General features: G+C 39.8%; 1 protein-coding gene across 4 annotated transcripts in view; it reads left to right on the top strand.

Moving 5' to 3' along the window:
* Nucleotides 1-24,684, top strand: part of mgat4c (MGAT4 family member C) — a 135,738-nt gene that overhangs the window by 94,877 nt on the left and 16,177 nt on the right. Inside the window, exon 2 of one of the 4 annotated variants that reach the window (XM_023325114.1) lies at nt 18,877-18,980. The exons of the other annotated variants lie outside the window; for them this stretch is intronic. The gene's annotated coding sequence lies outside the window, so the exon portion shown is untranslated. The remainder of the gene's footprint in view (nt 1-18,876; nt 18,981-24,684) is intronic. 4 annotated transcript variants of the gene reach the window in all.

Here is a 24,684-nt window from a genome sequence, read left to right as displayed (position 1 = left end):
AAGATGAAGGAGTAAGTTTCCACCAAAAAATCTTTTCTAGAAAAAACAAGGAAATGTCTGAGGTTAAAACAAAATGATTTGTGTTCATAGTTCACCAACTAAAGTTCACAGCCCCAGCTTGAACTACTTCTCATAAAAGTATTGTATTTTGTCTGAAATAAAATTTAAAAATAAATATAATTTTGGTCGTGATGTCATTAATAAATAAGTATGGGTCATAGTATTTCCTAGCATCTATTTCTTCCCCTTATATCAAGAAAAATGTATTTTATGAGGATGGCATTTCTAAAATTGATGCTCTTGTTCACATATTTTTATTCTGTTCCCGGAGCTGAGCTATATACTGTATGATGCTGTATATGTAGCTTTGCTATATACAGTATGTATATGCAATTAAATTCAAAAATACTTTATTAATCCCAAAGGGAAATAAAATAAATATATATATATATATATATATATATATATATGTATATGTGTGGGGGGGGGGGGGTGTTTGTGTGTGTGTGTCTTTCAAAAAAAATTTTCCAGAAAAATTTTCCATTTATGCTGCATTAGAAACATTTAACTCTTCTATTCTAGTTTTTGCATGTGAACACACAGTAACTGTGAAAAAGAGAACTACTGAAAGTTGAAGTAAAAAGCCTTTATGCATTTCACAGCCATTATAGTCGCAATAATGTCAGATGGTTTATATACAATTGTTCCCGTGAGGGAGTTCACGCACCACAATGTTCCTCTTTAATCCTGATTCTGCTTTAAAACTTTTGCTGACAACATCTTTTGTCATGTATATTAAGCACATTTGTTTTGTTCTTTCAGTTCCTTACCTGCAGAGTAGTCGGAGAGAGGAGTTTTTATCTGCAGCTTCTCCTTTTGCCCTAAAGTAACAAAATAAAACATCGGACAGCTGGAAAAGCCTGAATGCCAATTGACAGTTTCAGAGGTTGGAGTTTAAGCCTTCAGGTTTCACACAGAAAGCAAAGCCAAAGGCGACAGAGTCCAGTTTAAAGCAAGAGTAGACACATCGGCTTAAATTACTAATAGAGGAACTCACCAAGCTGAACTGCATCTCTACTGTTGCACACTTGACATGAAATGCTATTGCTCTCTGTGAAATATCTAAATTTCGATGCCAAAAGTGACTCTTTGAGCGCCGTAAATGAAAGCCGCGCTACCTTCAGGCTATCCACTTAAAAACGTTGGCGTTGAGTTCAGAGTTCTAAAATATGCGAGCTCCACTCATGAATGTTCTCATTTCATCAGTTTGGTTGATTCGCTTTTCAGATTTCAGTATGAAGACTTAATCAAGAAAATATTGATCAAAACCTGCTAAACTCAGAAGTATGTTTCAAGTTCTTCATGCTCAAGTCCTAATTTTGCTTTTTATTGTGTAATAAGTCCAATAAGTCGATTTTAACTGGTCAACAGCTGAAGTCATAGCCAGGCAGAGAGCTAGCCATTAGTGGGATACTGTCTAAACATGCTTAGCTAGCTTAGCTCCTCCATACGATTCCACACCATGATTGTCTGTCTTTCACAACCAGAAACATTTCCACACGGCCATATTTGTCTTTCTTGTAAAAAGAAATAAAAGTATAGCAGTTGTACGTCAGCTAACCGCTGGGCCCTTGGCTTTGTTTGACTAAATCAGGGGTCGGCAACCCGTGGCTCTTTAGCGCTGCCCTAGTGGCTCTCTGGAGTTTTTTCAAAAATGTTTGAAAATGGAAAAAGATGGGGGTGGGAAATATATATTTTTGTTTTAATATGGTTCCTGTAGGAGGACAAACATGACACAATCATTCTAGTCTAGTGATGTTGGTAAACAGAAGTCACGTTAAACATGTAAGAATATATCTGCCATAGGCACATATATTTAGTAAAAGTTTTTGTTTTTATAAATTTATTAGTGATTTTTGTCAGTATATATTTAGAACGACACTTAGCGATATTATTGTGTTTTGTTGCTCAAGTCCGAGGATGGCTGCGTGTCAAAAGAGAAGAGGATGCTGCCATGTCTTACCATTGCACTGACTTGCTTGGCATCTGCACAGAAATCAAACTTAAACTGTATTAATATAATTTTCTACTTTACCTTTTAAAAAGGCTGCTGCTTTATATTATACCTGCAGGTTGTGTTTTATTTCTCTCCGTTTGTTGCCCAGATAAGGGGCACGTTAAGCACGTTCCGTTTTATTGTTTGTTCACACATGTTTTTTCGGTCACACACTTAACGTGATTATTTACAAAGAGTGATCGTTGTTATGCAAACTGCATTTTGAAGCAGATTTTCCAAGTTCCAAAAGGAAAAAAATGACCCTTCCCCTGTCGATCTTCATAATAAAAATGACATCAAAAATCAGATTTCTTTATTGCATTTCTTTAATTTTATCAATGCAACAAAACACAATACATTAATATTGTAAAGGAAGGTAAACTTAAAGCACCATCGTACAACAGAGTCACGTCAGTCTTTCCAGGACGCACTGCAGGAAAAATAAACATTTCATTATGAATGCTACTAATGTATACACTTAGACGTTTTGATAATAGGCTAATGTAAACACTTAAAGCCTGTTTTGCCTTTTAATTTTTTGTGGCTCCAGACAGATTTGTTTTTTGTTTTTTTGGTCCAAAATGGCTCTTTCAACATGTTGGGTTGCCGACACCTGGACTAAATGTTAGCGGTAATATTTGGCTGAACAAAACTGTTATGTACAGACTTTATGTAGCGGAACTTTTTTAATTTACTTACTTCCTTTTTTATCACATTTAATTCCCTTGGTGTCTGCTAATATCAAATATGTCGCCAGATAAACTCATAAATAATACAGTTCATACTACTAATGCTTATAAATAATCATTTGTAAGCGTCACCAAAACGTTACTGCCTCCATTATTTCATTTTGACCCAAAGATGAAATAGAAATACATATTTAATATTCTGAAATTATTTTTATTGTGCATCTTTAAATAATAATGGCTTTATTTTACTTTTAAAGATAGTTGACTGACTAATTGAAAACATAGATAAATCCTTGTTTTCTGCCCGGTTCACTTAAAGTTTTGGACACAAGTATCACAGTTTTAAAAACGACTATTTCCCACCATATCATTTAAAAAATTAACGCGTATATACAGGATTGGTTTTAGAAACGTTTTCATACACATGAACCCATACAAGTTGTTTTAAACATGCCAGACTCATAGAAGGCAGTGTAGCACAAAGCTAAACCCTGTGTCAGCCAATCAGATTGCTACAAAACAATCTGACTTTCTGATAGGAATTAAACATGGCGCCAAGAGGCTCATTTGTGTGGACAGATATATAGGTTGAACTCATTTTATAAAGCGTATTAGAAAATAAAGTTAATAAAACACAAAACAACGTCATGGCTAACCAAGTACGGAGATATATTGCAGCATTATTTATTGCAGCCTGTAACCATGAATCTCCGTTTTCCCTTGTAGCTACACAAACACAAATAGTTTCCTCAATTCTCCACTTCAATCGGCGTTTTTATGATCCTTTTTAGTGACATTAAACAGAGTTTTCACGTGGATGAAAGGCCAAAATGCATAAGAATCTGTTAGTTTTCCCCAACTTTGTGTGGACTAGGCTGAAAACCATCTGAAGCTGAATCTTACATGGAGGAACCTCAGCAGGTGGCGACTTTGACCCTGTGATCCGGCTGCTTGATCAATAATGATAACAGGCGTTCTTCAGCGGCTCGCCCCTGGGGATCATGTCTCGGGGTGGGCTTGTGTTCGAGCTTGAAATGCATTGTGTTTGAGACGCCATTCGGAATACAATTTCCTGTGTGCCACCGGCGCTGCGCTGATGATATGAGCTGCTAATGAAAAGAATCAGTGGAGCTCGTCAACCATGATCATTTCCAAATAAGGCGGAAAGATGAAAGGAATGAGAAACACCTAAAAAACAAACAAAAAAAACGCAATCTCTCACAATATTTCTTTAAAAACGTAAGCAGACATGCCAACAAAAACATTTTTTACATATTTAACCAGACTCACTATGATTGCATGGTAGTTCTTCCAAAAAAACAACTCTTATTGTCCCAGACTTGACCCATTTCGGCCGTATTTTGCACCAAATTATTAACTGTAGCATGTGAGAGCATGTTGTCCAAGAGCTGGACCCCGCAGCATAATGAGTGTGTTCGCGCCCTCTCATAAAATTTGTTATACATTCATTATGTATTAATGCTAATGAACTATTCATGACAGGAGAAAATTAGCAAATATAATCACGGAGAAATAAAGAATATTCCTAACATTTTGAGACCAGTAGGTGCCTGGCAGTGCAGATATCCGGTGAGGAGGGGGGGGGGACTCGTTAAAGGTTGCGCCGAGCTACGGGGCTCACCCTCTCCCCTTCTTCCCTACCTCCCTCTCTGCCCCGCCTCGGCTGCCGCGCCGCCTTCTCCCAGACTCGTTCTGAGTGGAGTGTGGAGCCTCTGCCGCTGAGCTGTAGCCTGAGAACAGCACGACTCCTGTCCTCCCCACACCTTTACACCCTCATTATCGGCCACCATCTGCCCGACCTCAGCCTCGCATCGCTCCTCTCCACCCAGCAGGTCCATCAGCTCTCCCTTCTCGCTCGCCAAAGCAGGCCCAGCTGCCATCTTTCTCGCAGTTCCACATTTGTCCTCTCTGGTAATGTCTTTGTAATCCTTCTGTCTTGAGTCCTTCTTATAACAACAAGTGTGTGTAAGCCGTTAAACCGGAAACACTCGACACTGTAGTGGTCTGACGCCTTCGTGTGATTCCTGCTGACTTCTTATCATTTTTAGTACCAATAAGAATAGAAGAGAAGGTAATTTAATATAAATTGTCACACTGGCTGCATTTCCATTGCAAACAGGTGCAAATCTTTGTCCATAGTCGGCTAATGTTGAAAAAACACAATTTTGCTGTTGTGGCGTTCCCATTAAATAGGAAATGGAATTAAAATCTCATTTGATTAAGCTTGTTCACGCGATAAGTCATTAAAAATCATGGCAGTGACAGATATAAACAGACACATAAGATATATTTGTAATTCAGCCATAGTGTTAGCGCTCATTATCTATCGGCGTCTTATTCAGACATTGGAGTGACAAGCCCCGCCCACTTGGGAGCAGCTTTGTATGCAGCATTTTAGGAGAATTGTAGTTGATTTTACAGAAGAGTTATGGATTCGACATGTGCGACGCAGTGTGTGCTCTGGTGGAGCCAGCTCCACATTGTCTGGAAAAAAGTAACTAAATAAATAAAAACAAACCATCATCCTCCCCTTCTGCTTCCTGTCGTTTTGTTCGTCGTCTTCTCCAGTAGTAACATCCGGCGGTTAATCACGTGACACGTGTGATGGAGAAAAGTGTTTTGATACGGCCGGAAATCTGTTGCCGTTGAGTCTTGGGAGGTTACATTTCAACTTTCTGCTACAAACAAACAAACAGAAACCCCAGATAAATGCTAATTGGTTGGAGGGCAGCAGAAGGAGGGGCTTACTCAGAGCAACATTCCTACCAAAACCACAACTAAGTGCATGTTTAAATTTCAAGCTTACCAAGTTAAGGATCGTGTTTAATCATGGTTAGAAATATATTGATTGCATAAAAAATATATAAAGGTTTTTTCTGGCTCTGGTGACTTTTAGTTGAAAGTGGTCATACAGGAAACCAGGTTGTGAGAGAAATGGGAGACATGTGGCAAAAGGTCAACAGGCCGGGTCTCCAGCTTGCGACGTCCTGTGCCATCGCCGTGTCCAATTGAGCTAAAAATATTAACACTTTTAAATCTCAGTAATTTATTAATTAAAACCTAATTGGGATTTTGAGGTTGGGGGAATGTGCTAATTAAACATGTCTGTCATTCTGTGGCGGGAACAGCACAGCACCTGGAACAGAGAACATCTGCACTGATAAACTAAGTTTCTTTCTTTGTTCAGTTATGACTTGCAACAATAAATGAAGGAAATGACACATTTTCTAATACTCAGTCCTTAACAGGCAGTTTCCTCTTACAAAGCCTCTCACCACTGCTATGCTTCGTCTGACTTTATTTGAAACATCTTACTGAAACTCAAAACGACTCACTTTAAAAGTCTTCACTTACTTACAACTTCCACACTGAGGAGAGTTACTGCTGGTGCCAACTGTTAGCAGTTAGTCATAGTACGACCACTGACCGAAAGTAGATTGGATTTGTAAGTGTCTGGCAAGTCAAGCTGACAAATCGGTCATTTCCGGTCACTGGCTGATTTCCCTTGTCTGGAGCAGTGAGCCCCACTCCACCATTCCTTTTCAGCTTGTTTTTCTTCCTTTTTGTCGCTAAGCAAAGAAACAAATTCTTGAATTTATGTTTTAACTAGGCCTTTTTTAATGTATCTGAATATTCCTTAGCATTACATCATCATAAAAGGAAAATATTTTTTTTCTCCTTATAAATCGCATATCTGGAAAACATTTTTTTTATAATAAATACAAACCAAAATGGTTTGAAATTATATTCATTTTTAACAATTTATCACAATTGTTTTATTTATATAAACAGTCTCACTCTGTGATATTATATTTTTCCAACTATATGGTGTATTCATAGAAATTCCATAATTCTAAAGTGACACATCTGTATCATATTTGTTACCTACTCAGTAAGAATGTAAGAATGAACACACCTCAGAGTGTTTACCGTAGCAAAATGTTCACTCTTGTAAGGATATCTGGTTCAAAATCGCCTAATTCTGCTTGCAAGAGAAACTAACTCAAATTTAATGACTTGTCACGTGAACAATGTCACTCATGTGTGATCTTGATCACATTTCTTACTTAATGGAAAGACCGCAATTGTAAAATTGGACTCTTTTTCACGTTAGCGGATTATCGACAGTCTCACGCACATTTGTAAACTAGATCCAGTTTGTGACAGCAGTTTAAGTATCAAAATAGAACATGAATGCGGACCAGAGTAAACCTCCACCATCTAAGCCATCTGGTGTTCATACTGTAGAGTGAATTGGTGCATCCAAGTTCTACTATCGGCTCTGAGTTTCCATCTTCATGCTGTCTAAGACTTTGTCTGGAGAGAGTTTACGGAAAGAGCAGAGAGAGAGAGAGAGTGTGGTGGACTACTGCGGCTCGCCTTGACAGATAAACAGGATTTTGCGGCTGGCACGGCGAAGATTGTCAGCTCCAATCTCTTAAGAGAATTACAACCGCCAGTCAATGCTGGGACATTGGTTCTACAGACAGCGCATCAGACCTTGTGTACCGATGAGCGGGAGATGCTGTCTCCCTTGCTGCGATAGTGCCGCATGGTTTATTCATGGAGGATTGAGCCAAGGGCACAGTTCAAGGTACCAACACCACATTTTCTTTTTTTTTTAAGGGCTGAAATAGACGCTTTGTGGACAAAACGATATGTAAAAGTCAGGTTCCTGTCAAAGCCTGGCATCTAATGTTAAAGAGAAAAGTATAGAGGCTGTTTCTCTTCCTCTCAGGTTGCCCTAGAGCAGCAGTGTTTCTCAACCCTGGTCCTCCAGGCTCACTTCCCCGCATGTTTAGGTATTTCCTTGCTTCATTCCAGCTGATTTCAATGGATGACTGATTAACAGGCGTTTGTTGAACTGCAATCAGTTGAATCAGGCACATTAAAGCAGGGAAACCTCTAAAACATGTAGGACAGTGGGCCTTGAGGACCGGGGTTGGGAAACACTGCCCTAGAGTCACATCTGGAAGAAAAAAGGAGGAAAATCCCGTCTCATCAACGAGTATTATCATATAACAAGTAGCCTTCACTGTTTTGTTATCTTCTAAATTTGGGGAAGAAAGCAAACAAACCCAAATTTTGACCTTTCTCCTTTGAATGGAACCCTATAGGTCACGCTGCTGTCTTTGCTAAATGTCAGCGGTTAGTGTGTCAAAGCGACGCTGACAGTGTAAACTGTGTGGGCTGGTTGAAAGCCACCTCTCAGCCATCTTTGCACTTCATCTGGGTGAGTGTTTCCCCTCATAACGGTGGTTTGTTTTCGATGCTCTCAAAATCAATTGGAACCAGTTGGTTGCCAGGCTGCTTCGGCGTTGAGTGGCATTACTGAGAGATAAGGGAGCGGAGACATGACGGGCCTTATTAACCAGCCAGCTGTCCTCCTGATTGGATCGTTGCTGTGCTTCTCACTTCCAGGAGGAAGCTCAGCATCGAATTAAACGGTCTGACTTGGTTTTGACAAGACTTTAATACATACATATTCACCACAAAGAGATGTAGTCTAGTTTGGGGTTTTTCTGCATCAGAGGTTCATTTAAATATAGTTTTTCTCACAGTGGTTCATAGTAATTTACTGGAAGTACAGATTAGAGTGGAAAGGGAGGTGGTCTGGGTCAATGTCCACCCATGGTAAAAGCACAAATGTTATTCTGATTTCAAGATGCCAACATGACTAAATAATTCACTTACCAAAGTGTTAAGTGAGTCTTACCAGTTGCAACATGTATTGAATTCAAATTACAGTGAAAACTTTAAATCTGACCAAGCCTGGTAAAAACCAGAGCTCTGTTCTACTCTTTGCTTTATCCAGAGGGTTTGGACCCTCAGCTATTGATAAATAGCCTGTTTAAAAATGTAGCTCCTCAGCTTTCTCCCAGTACCAACTGCAGAAATACACCACTCAGTCAGAAACAACCTATTAGAGCGAGGAGGAGGGTCTTAGCGCTGTCAATCATGCTCATGCTCACCCCCTCTTGCTTGCTCTTTGCTGTGCTACAGCTGGATACCCACAACACATCATGTCATGAATGCTAAGGCTAGTTAGTATAGCCATTGACAACAGCAGATAAACAGTTTTCCTCTAACAGTAAGTTGTTTTTCCACCATTACACATTAAGGAGCATGCACAGGGTTGATTGATTGACAACTTTAAGCCCCTCCTTCTGGCTCTGATTGGTTGTTTTTGACCAGGTGTATTTTTGCAAATTGCAATACTAGCATTAGGAGGAGGTGGATTAGCTTGATTTTTTTTTTTCACAGGTTACTCGTCTCATACCATGCTGTCATGACACAGTTTTAATAAATGTGGGAGGAAAAAAACCATAGTTAGATTACAAAACAAAGTCACATTCTGCGTCTTTAAAGCTGTTGAGTCATATTCTAGACTGAGCAAAGACACTGAAAGAATTCCCCGTTTCTGGGTTCGGCTGTGCAACATTTGCTATCAGCGGCATCAGATAACTACGTCTAACTCAGAGTTTCAATATTGCGCCGGCTGCTTCCCCCATATGGTGTCGTACAGTTCCTGCAACAAGACCCCACCATGCATATTATTGCCTTCTATTCCGAGAGGCTTCCCGCTACGGAGTGTGTGGAGAGAAATGCGGGGATTTCACCAAACGTCTGTGCCCAACAGGGCCAGTCTCCCGACAGCTGGGACCGATAAAGCGGATCCTCGCTCCACAGGAAAGGAGTGGAGGAAAGAAAAACAACTTGTTTGTTGCTCCCTCACCACACTCATCCCACAACTTCTTGTCTTGTCCCCGAGGCACAAACGTCCAACTTCCAAATGCCAACCCAGTCAGGAGTTATTGCTGCTATTTCCCCTGTGAGAAATGTCAGATGGATGGTGATTTTCTGCTTTATGATTTCATGGGAGTGGTGACCATACCGTGTCAGGAAGACACACTGTCCCAGTTTGATAAGTGGGGCATAATAATGAAAAGGCCTTCCTCCTCCCCCAAAATAAAACCTAAGGTAAAGCCTCATTTAAGCTCAGCCCAGGCTGCTGGAACTACCTAGCTTAAGATTTTGCAGGCTGTTACTATTATCACTAGACATTTTCCTGATTTCTTCTACTTTGCATAAATTTTTTCTTCAAATTTTTGTTGCTAAATTGGTGAAAAATGTCAATGTAAACAAACAGGAACTTCTCCTGAGTCTCACATGTGTCATAGACTGGGCCGTAGTGTCTCTGTGAAACAGCAGAATTCATCACACAGGTCAACAAATGGCGTCTTTAACAGGCCAGGGCTCAGCTCTTCCCCAACAGATGGCGGCCATTTTGCACTGAGACTAAAACAAGGTGTGAAAACTAGGATCATGGGGAGGAGTACACATGAAAGGACCTTCAATGGCACATCTGACACATTTAGCATCACTGTGCTTTGTAAAGAAAAACAAAAAAACAACATATATACACAACAAGTAGGCCTACAAATTGGATAACTTAAGCATAGAGACATTCAGGGGTGCCGATTTATGTTTTTGCTGCTGGATGCTCACAAATTAATCAACCACTGCTCGAGTCCAGGCCAACAGGTTATATTAATAATTGCAAAATAAACATTAATCTTTAAACCATAAAAACGTAACTGAATGTTCCGTTTGAGTGGGAAAGGTTTTGGTGTTGAGGTTCCTGATATTCGCTCCAACTTCATCTCTGCTCTTTTGGCTAGCGGAGCCGTTGTCAGACGGTTGTCATGGCAAAGGGTGTACATGTGGACTGAAGCCAACAGGGGAAAATAATCAGTTGAGGGGTTTTGAGTTGTTTCTTCACCTATTTTTCATTGTTCATTTTTTCCTTTTGTCGTGGCTCACTGCAGCCGCTGCAATTACTAAACGTTCAATAAACAATAATGACTGTACTAATTGCCTCATATTCATAATAGCCATGAAATAGGTTAAAATGTTTTATAAAGTATTTATGAGGCTGTCTCCTAACGCAGCAATTATGTCAAATTAAATTAAATGTCCAGTCTAAAAAATACATTAGTGTACTGGTGACATTGTCTGGGAACAGAAATCTTTTTGCCTCACCACAGATTATTTCTGGATGTAGGTCTGGACTTTAACCACCATGATCCCCAAAGAATTCGTTGAAGCTAAGCATTTCATTTTTGTGAGAATTCTGTAGCTTTATTATTGTGGCTTTTTTATGAGGACCATAGTTTTAGTGTGTCTTGTTTACAGATTCTCCCACTTGTGCTTTGGTCAATGCCCTCCTGGTCCATTTTTAGGTAGACCGCCATGTTTGGTTTGCAGTGGCGGGCGGACTTTTGCTAATCCGCTAAAGCGCTAATAGTGGAGCCAATTTTTTGCTTAGCCCTTCAGCGATTTTGCAAACTTTGGAAACGTTTAGTGCACTTAGCTTCTCCTTAATAAACATTTCTGGGTAAATTCAAGATGAGGGCGCTGAAGAAAAGCTCTGGTGACATTAGACAAAAACTAAATGCAAAACACAGCGTGGTGGAAAGCTACCCTCCATAGGCGCACTTCTGCTAATATGCTAATAGCTAACTTTGGCATTTTGCGAACTTGAATGAACATTTAGTGCACTTGGCTTCTCCTAAATTAATTTTCCAGATAAATTCTGGTGGGCACACTTTCACTATGCCACTGACAGTGAAGCCAATATTCCGTTTAGCACGTTAGCTATCTTTGAAATTGTTTAGCACAGATCATTTCTCTGAGGAAATGCTAAAGTGCTCATTTGCTAGGCTACATTATGAACTTTCAGTTGAATAAAGTTGGACATCTGACTTGAAGTTTTTGTTGTCGAATTTGTCATGTAGTCAGATTCGGAGTGCTCGTATTTTGAAGTGGGTAAAGACTGTTTACAAAGCAGTTCCTTTTCCTCTCTACCTGTGATTCTGTGTAGCAAATGATGTTTATTCTGTACCCATAATGCATTGCATTAAATTACACACAAGTGGACTTCTGTCTGCAATTAGTTGCACTGTGTACAAATAAATCCACGTTGCACTTTTCAGGATTTCTGCATACAAAAGATTCTAAACTGTCTATCATTTTCTTTCAACTTCATAATTATACTTCATATTAACATTTTGCAAGCGGTTACTATTATCACTAGACATTTTCCTGATTTCTTCTACTTTGCATACATCTTTTCTTCAAATTTGTATTTGATCCATCGCATGGAATCTTAATAAAACACATAAAAGTTAGTCGCACCATGTAGTTGAATGGGTTTCAAAACACTGTACTTTTAGATCAGGTTTGTAACGTCAAGGCGTTGGTTACACTAGTTTTAGAGGCAGCTGAGGGATTTTACAGGGGTTGAAGAATAATGACAGACTAGAGGCTGCTTAAAGCAGTTCCACGGAGATTTGACTATCATTTGTCATATTTCTGTTAAGTCAAGAAAGAGCAGAAATAAAGAGGCTTATGAGATATTTATAGACTTTCTTTGATGACTTATTAGCTGGACGGTAAAGCTTTGAAATTAAATATAAATACATGGCGGTGGTGGCAGAGGACCAGAGCTAAATTATCACTTCTGTAGATATCAGAAGGAAAATTCATACAAAAAAGCCTTTTAACATTAAAGTTGAAGCTCATATCCTAGGAACACTAAGAGCGTTTTTGTTTAGTTTTTTTTTTTTTTTTTTTTTACATCTGATAGTCCAGTGGACTCAGTTTGACTGGGAACCAAAATTGCAACATTTGTTATATTTTCAGCTGCTGCAGTTTGCTTTCACACTGGACCGCAACAAACGATCCAAGATCATTTAAAAACCTGTTCCCCTCCTTGCCTGTGGTGCCGCTGCACCAAGAACCACTGAAGGAAAGGACACAAAAACCTCAGAAGAAGACACAGAGCACAGCTTCCCTCTTCACAAAATGTCACCAAAAATGGTGTCAGAATGTGGCGTTTGTAGGATTTCTCTTTTGTCTTTGGTAAAAGACCTCAATGTTTCCAGACTCATGCATTTGTTTTGGTTGTATTTACCCAGAATGCCCTGCGCTGAATTGATCCTGTTGGTACAGTGTTTTCATTATTTTTATTATTAACAATCCTCATTTTGACACTTCCTGTCACCGTGGTCACTGAGTCTTTGTCTTGACTGGCTGTTAAGCTTTTCTCCAGGAGACATTTGACTTGTCCACTTTGTGACAGTTTGGCTCTTTTTCCAGACTACAGCAAAGTGATGACACATCTGAATTAGTTGCACTTATGGAATATTATTTGTTTTGGTCATGTCCTTGAATCAGAGTCTGGGGTTGGTCAGGTTGGATCACTCATCAGCGACCCCCTTTTGAACGCTCACAAAAACCAAATTGATAAGTTTTCAAATAATTTTTGACAGACGAGGTTAGACAAGGACATGTTGGTTTTTTTTCATGAAGTGTATTAAATACCATGAATTATTCAGATACGGTGAGGAATTGAGTTCAGTATTTTTTCAAACGCCAGAGCTGAAGCATTGGAGATGATTTAATGCTAAAGAGATGCAACGTTATGTCTTAGAGCATGCAGGTTTTCAACTAACAGTGCTAAAGTTTAGACATTATATTCCCTCAAGCTGACTCATCAGCATTTGACTTCAGGATGACACTTGGTGAGGAATTATTAGAGTTATTAGAATTATTAGAGTTATTAGAATTATTAGAGTTATTAGATTATTAGAGTTATTAGATTATTAAAGTAGTCCGAATGACCTGTTGGTCTATGTTTTGTATGTTTGTGCAGTTACTTGATTGATAGCACAATTAAGTAACTATGTTACCTTCGGTTGTTATAGAAATTCTGTATATGTCAAATATATAGAGAAAAAAGTCATAAAACATCTTATGCCATTTGAAAGTGTTGAATCTGTAGCTAGTAAAAGTTTCCCCAAAATGCTGCATCCATATCCGCTCCCAGTTATAAAAGGCTTGTTTCTCCATAGCCTGAGTAAGATGCTGACGCCTCCTCTGATTGGCTGATTGATGACGAGCGCTAGCGCCATGGCTGAAACATAAATATATATTATGTAGCTGTTTACATCCGTCACTACAAAGATTTTTGGGTGACTTATTTGAGCAACAAGCTTATTCACGTGTGATTTTCATTTTATTTCTTATTTAACAAAAACACTGTAATTGTTTAATTCTGTTTCTTTTTTTTTTAACATTAGCAGAATATAGAAAAGGTTTTTAATGGAAACGCAGCTTCTTACCGGACGTTTGGATCTTCAGAACAGTCTAAATGAGAAGTACAAGAGTCCTTAGGTCTGTTGTCTGGACCAAACGAGTCCAGCTGTATAATTTTGGATTAAAGCGTTCTCAGGAGCAGTCTACCTTTGATAGATAAAACAGGAGGTTACGGAGGGTTACGAACAAACGCAGTGAAAACAAACGCAGTTCTCTGGGAGAGGGTGCCATGTTTATTTCATCTTTCTGCTTTTAACTAAAAATGCCAAGGCCCAGAAAACAGGAAGATGTCTTTTTCTCTCTAAGCCATCTTCACTTGTTTATTGCACCAGCATGAAGAACAGTGTGAAGCCATGTTAACTAGATCCAAGCAGAATTTTGAAAAAGAAAAAATAATATCACAGATATTGCAGGAGGAGGACTTTCTCCTGACCATCACTTTTATAGCCAGCCTTTGAAATATTGAAGATTCAGTAGTCAGACCCAGCATGGAGATTTGAAGAACTGAAACTCTGAATGTCCATTTCCAATGAAAATTAGGAACGAAATGCTGTAAACCTGTAACTGTAAAAGACAGAGGTCTTCGATTGCTCTTGTTTATTCATCAGTCCAATTTATTTAGAGTCCTATCTTGTCTGAAACCAACATCAGAATCTAGATGTAGTAATGGAAGATCACACAACTGAAGATGTATTTTGGATGCCTAAACATTCAGAAAAACTCACCAAGTTTCCCATGAATCACTTAGGTATATTCAGGCTTTTGCAGAAAATACCACAGCTGCTCCACAGCGCCCCCTGGAAATTTTCAACACACTCTCCTTGTTTAGCTGACTTTATCATAAAATCATGAACTACTTTGGTAGAACTTACCAAAACCTACACAAAACTCTCAAGCGCCAATTCCCTACAACATACAGAAAGTTGGCCATCTTGGGTTGAAATTACAATTTAGACCCTGTTTTGGTTGTTTATGGCGTCTGATTGAACTTCTCAGTCGATCGGCTTTAAAGGGGCAGTATTATGAGGTTTCCAGTCACATTATGCCATTTTATAGCACAGTCAAGTAACTATGTTACCTCCAGTTATACAATTTCTGTATATGTATATACACAGTATATTCTCTTCTTTCCGGGTGTCGGGTCAGGATGCAACACGTCCACACAGCCACACACACACACACACACACACACGCACACACACACACACACGCTCGGGCCACACAGAGAGAGAGAGCCGAGCTCGTCAATATTTAACGAGGGAAGCACAAAGCTTGGAGAACTTTAATCTCCACTGGATGGTCAGCATGCATGTTTAATTGGGTCGGCCCTGCCTTCTTGTCGGACACCAGGGAGAGGATAACTGGCGGGACGGAGGGTTTGAGGAAGTAGCCCGGCCCCTCTCCACCTCCATGAATAAGTAAACACATCCAGGCAGTCAGCAGGCCTCCGGTCCGTAACATGCACATTTGTTGTCTTCTGAAAAGCCGTGTTGTTGACAAGGCAGAGATTAGCGCTCAGGTTTGATCCGTGTCTCAACAGCGTTGGCTTGCTTTCCACTCAGCCCGGCTCTCTGGTAGTTCAGCGGCATTCTGTCTCCGCTCCGGCTCAGGCGAGCAAAGTTTGGTTTCATGGTGCAATAAAAAGGGAAATTAGCTTGTGTGTGGGTGTGTGTGGGTGTGTGTGTGTGTGTGTGATGCGTGGCGCTGTTTATGAGACTCCCGTAAAGATCTCCCATCTAAATCTTTGTCCGTTTTGGAAGAGCTCTCCTTTACGGAGATAAACACGATTTCGGTGAATCGGTGGTTATTGCGTTAACCTCACTCTGCCCAAACGTTGAGGTCGACTTTAAAGGAGCTGTTTGATATTAAAGTGATTTAATCTCAGCCTCTGATAAACAAAATGTTGAGAAACATGTAATAACTGTGTAGAAATTGGCTTTTTTCCCCTTTTTAACTAAATTATTTAAACTGTAGCTAATTACCAGGAAGTTTTCTGGTTTGCCCTTCTGTGTGGAAAATAAACAACAACAAAAAAAAGAAGAAGAAGAAATTGTTTTTGATTCAGTTTTAACATCTCAAAAGTTCTAGATAATCTCCAGAAACACTTTTGAAAATCAAGGAATGTTAAGACAGCCTGTTGCAAAAAGCAATTAATCAGCTGATAGCATGATAAATTATAAGGAGATGTCAGTTTCTGTTGTGATTATTCATATTTTCTGAAGGGCAATTTTGTTTGCAGAGACTTCATCATCCATTTTGCTGGTTTTGTTTTATTTTGGATATTTAAAATGTTTTCCAGTTCCAGTGTTGAGCGTTCGCCACAAAATGAAAGTTTTACTCTTTGAAAGCGCAAACTAGCATTATCATGCCTTTACTAACGTATTAGACGAAAATGATCTCAAATCAATGTTATTGTTTATCGCAATAATTACTGTGACAATTTATCACCCATGAATATTCATAATGTAAACAGTTACATGATATATATTCATAATTCAACCATGGCGCTAGCTCGCATTGTCTATCAGCCAATCAGAGAAGACATTGGTGTCTTATTCAACACCAAGCTCCACCTACTTGGGAGTTGCTACATGTGCTGCGTTTTGGGGAGATTTTACATTAGAGTTATGGATTCAACATGTTGGAATGGCAAACTCAACTTTTTATGATGTGTGATGCTGTGAGAGCTCAGGTGGGGCCAGCTGGAAAAAAAAAAACCATCATCATCATCATCATCATCATCCTACCACTTCCTGTTGCTGCTGGTAGGAACATCCAGCTGTTCATCAAGTGACTCCTGTGATGCAATATAAGTGTTTCCATTGCAGTTTTGCAAAATACATCTATTTTGATACGGCCGAAATGAAAACACCTCATCCTAGAACAAAATCTTATTTTATCAAAAAACTGGATTTTCTTTTATTTATTTATTTTAGCGTGTTTCCATTTGGTGAATTTTTTTCTCAGATGGAAATCTATGGTTAATGGAAACGCAGCCAGTGACGATGCAACCGAAATATTGTCAATAATTTAAAGTCTTATTATATAAAATTAAATTCTATTTTTACCTTCATCTCTCATTCTTAAGACTAAATATTTGCTGCTCATAGAATTGACCGGTCCCAGTCTGTGAAAGTTGAGGGCGTAACCATGGTAACACTGTTTGATTTAGGAAAAAGTTGATTTTTTTGTTTGTTTGTTTGTTTTGCTCTGTGAGAGAGCGTACATTTACAAGTAAGGCTGGTGGTCCGGGAGTTGTAAACGCGAATTTTAACGCAAAGCATCATGGGTAAAATAAATAAATAAATAAATAAGATGAATAGAGTACTAACAGATCAGGGCTTAAATTGCACATTTCCTTTACATCAAGCACCGATAAGTGTTTTTGCTTCCAGGAAATCCAATTCACTCCGTTGCCTGCATGTCATCAAACAAATCAACAATAATGTTTACCAAACGGCTCTGTTGTAGTACACACCGGCTTATTAAAACCGCATCTCATTAGAGGCATTGAGCTGCTGTTTCACATGAGATTAATTGTTTTTTGTTTCTTTTTTTTTGAAAGCACTTTCTCTTCATTATCATTCTGTCTCGCAAATGGATTCGCCGCAGAGCCGATGCATATTCATGTTTTGGCAGGAAGTTTGGAAATTGCTCAGAAAACGAGCCGGAGGTGGAGGTGGAGGTGGAGGTGGAATTGGAGCCGGCGCCGACGCGTCCGACTTAACGCGGAACGACAACAAAACCCGGCGCGGAGGTGAGAACGTCCGAAACACCGCGCCGACCTCCGACCCCCAGGAAACACACGGCGCCGCACGCGCTTGATCCTTTAAAAATCGATTGGCGGGAAATCATGCTAACGGAACATCAAATATTCAACATTTAAAGGCTCGGATCGATCCGCTGGATGTTCATAGAGACTTCTTGTTTCCCCACGTCGTCGGGTAAAGATTTGGATTCAAGGCGCAACTCCTGGCTACTTCTCTCACTCCGAGCGCATTAATAATGCAGGCGAACAAGCTTTTAGTGGATTCTGATTTGCTTTCTCCAAAGGTAGGAGGAAATGTGCAACACACTCTCCTGATAGAGTGAAGGGCTCGGACTTTGATGAGATGAGCGGGGATGTTTCTGCCTCCTCTTTTCTCCCTTTGACGTGGTATTTTGGATGTGTAATGTGTGTATTTTGACATCAGAGACGCTCGCTCGGTTTGAAAGCCTGCCTGAGGCGGAGAACTAAACAAAAAGTTTTTCCCTTTTTTTTTTTGTTGCCAAGTTATGGACTCTTTTACCTGAGGCAAGATGAAGCACTTCAAAGGCAAAGGGCATCCTTTGTCAGCATCTCAAACTGACAGCAGCAGATCCACCGCCAGAGTAATTGCAAAAAAATAAAAAATGAACTTTTGTTTCTAAGACAGAGGAGTCCCTTCGGCTTTCCGCTCAGAAAGGACACGTTGTGTCAGTGTTGACTCTCTGTGCTGAAACATGATCCCACAGCAGTTTACTGTAAGTCGTTAGAACCAATAAAATAGATGTACGTACATATAAAAAGACAAAAGCATCTTTTTCTCTCTCTGTCCGAAGTTAAATCAGACCAAACTTTTCTTGTTTTGGCTTAGAATTACCAAAATTATTTCCATTTGCTAAATGCCAGAAAACTTGGTTAGAAATGTTTTTTTCAAGTTTTTTTTTCTCTCTTTCTAATTTTCCTTAGTCGCTATCAAGGATGACTTGTCTTTTTAAAATGTATGAGTTGGGTCCAACCTTTCGGGTTTCTTTCCACTTTCCTTGAATTCAACAGAAGTTGGAATAAAATTTATTAGAAAAATGTTCTCACCGAGTTTTGTGGCATTGAGGAATAATTTTGGTAATTCTAACTAAGCTAGAATAAGAAAAGTTTGGTCTGATTTGATTTCAAACAGTGAGGATATAAAACATGTTTCTTTTGCTCAGACAGGAAAGCAGGTAATGAGAGAGAGGGGGAAGACAAGCAGCAAAGGTCACCAGGCCGGGATTCAAACCTGCGACAGGCACGTTGAGGACTAAGGCCTCCTTATGTGAGTTGTGCTTAACCCCTGCGCCACCACAGCGCCCCTGTTTGTGTCTTTTTATTCGCTGTACATAAATATCTGGTTTCAACTGTACATTTGTTCTACCAGCTCAGTAGATGAAACAAAATGTTGTTTCTCTTGTTGCCAAAACACAAAGATATTCACATGAGGCGTCTGAATTCGTACAAGACAAGGATCGGCGCATTGAATTCTGGAATCTAATGAGAGAGAAATTGGTGAAAATCATCCCCACTTTTTCGGCGCGGAACATAAATTTCACAATTAAACGCTTGTTAATGAAACTGTCTTGCAGTTGGTTCATTACCTCGTTTAGCTCCGTCTGATTAGACCAGTGAACTACTTCTACAGTTTCTAAAGCAAGTGACTCAAAAAGAAATTGGCAATTAGTGAAGACTTTTGCATTGATATGTAGGGAAAGATGTAATTAAAATGTTTATACTGTAAGAAACCTGATTGTTGGCGACACCAGCAGAGAAGAAGTTAAGATACATTCATAGCAATAGCTAGCAGTAGCTAGCAATGCTAACATTTACACACATGAACCCAAGGTGAGACTTGAGTTAGCATTTTTTACAGCTTCATCTCCTCTGGTAAAGCTATCCACAAAGACTATTTTATTGGACAGTTATTCTTAGAGAGCATTTTTGAGGTCAGACAATGATGTTGGACAAGAAGTTGTCTCACATCTATTCCATGTGTTCTATGTCAGGTTTCTGTGTGGGCCAAAGGGAATTCCTCAACACAAAACTCACTCGTCCATGTCACTGTGGATCGGTACACGTCATACGAGTCAACCCCAAACTGTTCCCACAACAACAGGAACATGATGAATCTATCCAAAATATGTGAACGTATAACTAAAATGTTGTGTGAAAGCATACATTTTGAAAAATTCCAGGAAAGTGTGGGGTGCCAAGAGACACAGAGGGGCGGGGCTATGGGGTGTGGTCAGGACGATTCCAACATAACTGTTGTCATCATATTTATCAACTTTTCAGACTTCTCTAGAAAAAAAGTTTTTTTTAAAAATTGACAAATCTAGCTAATTTTGTCTCTGTTACTGGAAACCTTTATGCAAAAAATTGTGAAAGCACCAATCACTGACATCAACCAATCTGTACCACTATAACCAGTAGGAAAGTAAATCTGCAGTAGCCACCTTTAAGCACAAGGGGGGCGACAAAGAGACGTTTTTTGGCAAAATATCATGGAATTAAGCAAATTTACACAAAGAAAATGTCACAATTGGCTGAAAAACATAAAGCCAGCAATGAAACCAATCAATGCGGTTCAGTGGCCTAGTCAAAATTCCAAACCCATCATGCTTCAGATTGTTATTACAGAGTTTTATTGGAAGAACCTGCCCAGAATTCCTCCAAATGATGTGAGCAACGATCAGGGTCATACAGGAGACAATTACCTCAAGTTATTGCTTGTAAAAGTGATTTTACGACCCATTCTGCCAAGACTTATAATTAGTTCTTTTCCCCTCCCTCCTTTCCTCTCTTTAACTTTAGGCTTGTGTTTTAGTTGAACAGGGCCTAAGTTTTATGTTTACTAATTCGTCTAATGCTGCTTGCTCAGTTTTATCTTTTGTCTAGCAGTAAATAAGTAAATAAGTAGTTTATCTGCCAGGAACCAGTCAGATTTATAGCAGTTGCTCAAGAAAATCAAACATGTCCAAGAGCTTAAACTTTGTTTTTGTACACTTCACAACTTTACCAGAGGAAATGAGCTGCGGCACTTAAACCGGAGTGACAAATTGCTCCGTCGCAGCACTAGCAAAAGGTTGCAGAACTCGAAATGGAGGTTACTGGGGTCCTGCGCGCCCATTTCTGTCATCACAAATGCCACCGTGGTTTCAGCATAACCAAGGTTATGGAATAATAGGCTGATGATGAGGAGGGAAAAAAAAAACTCAAGGTCTCCACTGTGACCGCGAGAATTTGCTGAACACCCCGCAATGTTGCCGCTATGCAAACACGGTCGTTACGGGTGAGTAGGTGCAGACAGAAGTTCCCTGAATAACTAATTAACATCCAGCATGTTCTGCTGGAGCCTCATGGGAGGTCAGACACGGACCACACAGCCGGGATGGACGCGCAGACAACACTCTGCAGTTTTCCCTTTTTCTATTTTGACAAAACTCCAAATAAAGATCATGATAATAAAGCAACGTGGGTCATATCTGAATCTCAGTGCATTCAGGCATCCAGTGGCATCCTCTTCATTTTAAAGAGGCCGTATTATGTAACATTGACTCTTTTTTTTTTTTTTTTAGCTTCACATCATGTTATAAGGATGATCCCTCATCAAAAACATACCTGGAGTGTTGCTTTGATTGTTTCATGCATTTTAATATGTCATGGCAATCCTTCAGTTGCTCAAAATTTGACATATACAGCCTTTTTATAACAACTGAAGTCACTTGACTGCGCTATAAAATGGCTCCATGTTCCAGGAAAACACATAGTACTGCCCCTTTAAACCGGCATATTGCCGTGACATCAATGATTTTCTCTAAAGGGCCTTTTCATTTCTGAAAGGTTTGTTTTTGATTACCAAAGGAAACGCTCGGCTTGGGTTGCCACGTCAGGGGGATATTGGAGATAAATGTCTTTTAGTGATTGGCCTTCCTACACATCCCCTCATCAAATATTCATGACAGGAGACAAGAGAAAATTCAGAGGATGCATAGGTAAAAGATAATGCTCCCATCGCTCTAGCGCGGGGATAGGTAGTCAATGGATGAGTGGATAGCCGCATCCAGGAGAAGTCTGTTATTGGAGACCGGCGAGGCAGAAAACATGGGCTCCACTATTGAGGTATTGTGCTGTTCATCTCAATCTTTCCTGTTTTGTTTTTTTTGGGGGGTGAGGCGGGGTTTGCTTGTGGCAGAAAAATACTCTGTGATCTGTAGGGCGGTGAAGGTTACTTTTGAAGTCGAAATCTTTTACAGAATGCAGATGTCTAGATTTAAATGCTGAACATTTCTGTGGTTTTGTTGCTTTGATTCCACAATCCGTGGAAATGATTGACTGTAGCAGCTTCCAAAAGAATAAAATCAAATCTGTATTATTTTGAAACGTTTAAGTTATTAATCACACTCCTTCTCTCTCTCTCTCTTGAGCAGGAGTTTATTTTGTAAACTTATATAACTTATTTATATGCTTATTAAACATGCACAAGTTCCCAGGAGTTATGTTGAAAGTAGTGTTTCAAACCTGCCCCTAGTTTCCTTATCAATACATGAATCCTGCTGTTGCTAATAGTAACATAGGGGAGTCATTTAACGGAGCTGTAGGAAAACTAAAGTCTTAAGTTTCCAACTTGTGGTTGACTTGCTGAGGCAGTTCATTGATTAGATCAAACTGAATGAACTATTTGGTAATTGTGCTGTTGGTCGTTTTCGATGTGTCTGCCAAAAAGCTTTGTACACAATCCGTGTTGTGTCTGTCTGAACTTTTTCCACGTGAGTTAATCTGTAAAGAGAACAAAAATAAAATCTAACTGACTTCTCAAGTGTCAATCAAGACTCCATCTATAATGGCCCAAAAACAGACATGTCTGATTTTGGTCCCCACAACAACCTTAGATTTTGTACGAGAGATCAAATTCCTCATAAACCACAGATATAACTCTTTATGTTGTTACCTGGTCATAGTGCACACCAACATTCTCTTACAAAAACTTGTTTCTTGTCTTTTTCTCTGTTTCTCCGTTTTGTCAACTGGGTAAACAATGTGTTCTCACACAAATGGTTTAAAAGTTGTGGGAGTGTCCTCAGTGCTTATTTCATCAGACAGATTTGATTTTCGTGAGACAGATTTCGTCTCCATGAGAAGCATCAGGTTTTAACATCCTGACATTTTGTTTCAGCCCTTGAGCAAAATCACTATCCTGGCAGAGTTAGACCAATGACAAAGCTATTCAACTTTTTCAACAAGTTTACTATTCCTGTATATTTTAGACATTCAAAAATATCAATTCTGGAGTCTAAATTTATTTTGATTATCAAGACTTAAGTGGAATTTTTTAGTCTTATGAACCACGAAGAAAGTCTAAGACTAGATCCACATTCGTCAAATCGCAGCTGCACATTTCCAACAATTTCTACATAGATTGGAAGGAAACCTGGGAGTGTGAGCCTTGCCCAAGGGCACAGACATGTAGCAGGAGGAAGCTAGAACCAAACCCACAACTTTGGAATTGCCAGACCACTGCTCCTCCCACTGACCCACAGTCCCCAACACATTTTAATCAACACTCGTTTCTTTAAGCTTTACTGACGTACAAGAGCTGTTCCGTTTTAGATCGGACTGTCAGCTCACATTCAGCTCTTTGGCTGCCCACTCTCCACCTGACCGAGTACCTCATTTCCTGAGAGTACTCCAATGTATGCGACGTCATACTGGTTGAAACTGGGCCATCTTATTGTATGCACAGTTCTTATTTAAACTGGAGCCTTTTGAAAAGCCTGCTGCCAGTTCCCCCATTCTTCCCTTTTACTAAATATGGAGGGGGGAGATAGTGCATTCTCATGTTATCTGCCACCGGCCTTATGCCCCTTTGGCCATTTTCTCATTTCACAGATTTGACCAGGAGGTGACCTTGGCTTTTTAAGTGCTTTCAAGGCAGAGCCAAGTCTCCTTGGCTCTTTCTCTGGCTTCCAAATGGAGACGGAGCGGGAGAGGGAATTTCTCTCCGGCCAATTCTTCAATGGCCATTTTTCCTCTTGTGTTGTCCGTTCTCTCCCTTGCCTGGAGCCAGTGTTCAGCTTCTTTATTTATGGGGCAGCAAGATGATGACAGGATGTTGTCTGCTAATTCACATTGGTCTGTGTTTTCTAAAGTAGAAAATGGCTTCAGGGGGAGCATCGTAGCAGCATTTGCTTACGACACATGACAGCGGACAGTAGGGACTCTGGGTACAGAAAGACACACTGCTCATTAACCCGCTGTAATATAACAAAGTACTAATTGAATATCTTTTTTCCCTAGAGACCCTTTTGCAATATTCAGATGCTTAATCGTCTTGTGTCTGAGATGTGGGTATAATGTATTTATTTTTTTTATAACCGGCCAATTAGTCACTAGGGATAGGTATGAAGCAGAGACCATGTGTGTGCCTGTTTACAAGAGGTGTGTGCATTGCGAGTGTGTTTAAAATTGGAAATATGCAGGCATTATCACAGCCTTCCATCAGTTCCCCTCCCAAGCGCACCGTTGGCAGCTCGCTAATCTGGGTCAAAGCGCTAACTGCTCAGAAGGGCCTGGGAGAGGCCGATTCAGATCATGTCTTACATCTCCCTGTCTTCATTATAAACATCACAGTTGGAAAAGCTTTACCTCTGACATTAAACGTCAACAACCTTAGCAAACACTAGAGCAATAACTTCCTTTGCTTTGAGACTAACTTCTGTCCTAGACTCTCACATGGAGGAGAGAAATGCATTTTACGTTGTTATATCTGAATCGACCTCAATAACCTTAGTTGCTCTATCCTTCGCTAAGATGCCACTGCTGGTATTGACTCACACGTAGACTTTAAACCATCAATGTGGCATTACAGAACCAAAGGAGGCGTGAACTTTGGCCGTAGAGTGTTGAGCAGAAGGAGTTTTGGTTGTTTTCCTTTCTAAAGGTAAGGCTCGTCAATAGCTGTGTTTCCATTGACCGTATAATTACAC

The sequence above is a fragment of the Xiphophorus maculatus genome, chromosome 2 (assembly GCF_002775205.1).
Source record: "Xiphophorus maculatus strain JP 163 A chromosome 2, X_maculatus-5.0-male, whole genome shotgun sequence".
NCBI classification, from domain to species: domain Eukaryota; kingdom Metazoa; phylum Chordata; class Actinopteri; order Cyprinodontiformes; family Poeciliidae; genus Xiphophorus; species Xiphophorus maculatus.
The sequence above is the reverse complement of the archived record's forward strand: the minus strand, read 5'-3'. Positions and strand labels throughout refer to the sequence as shown.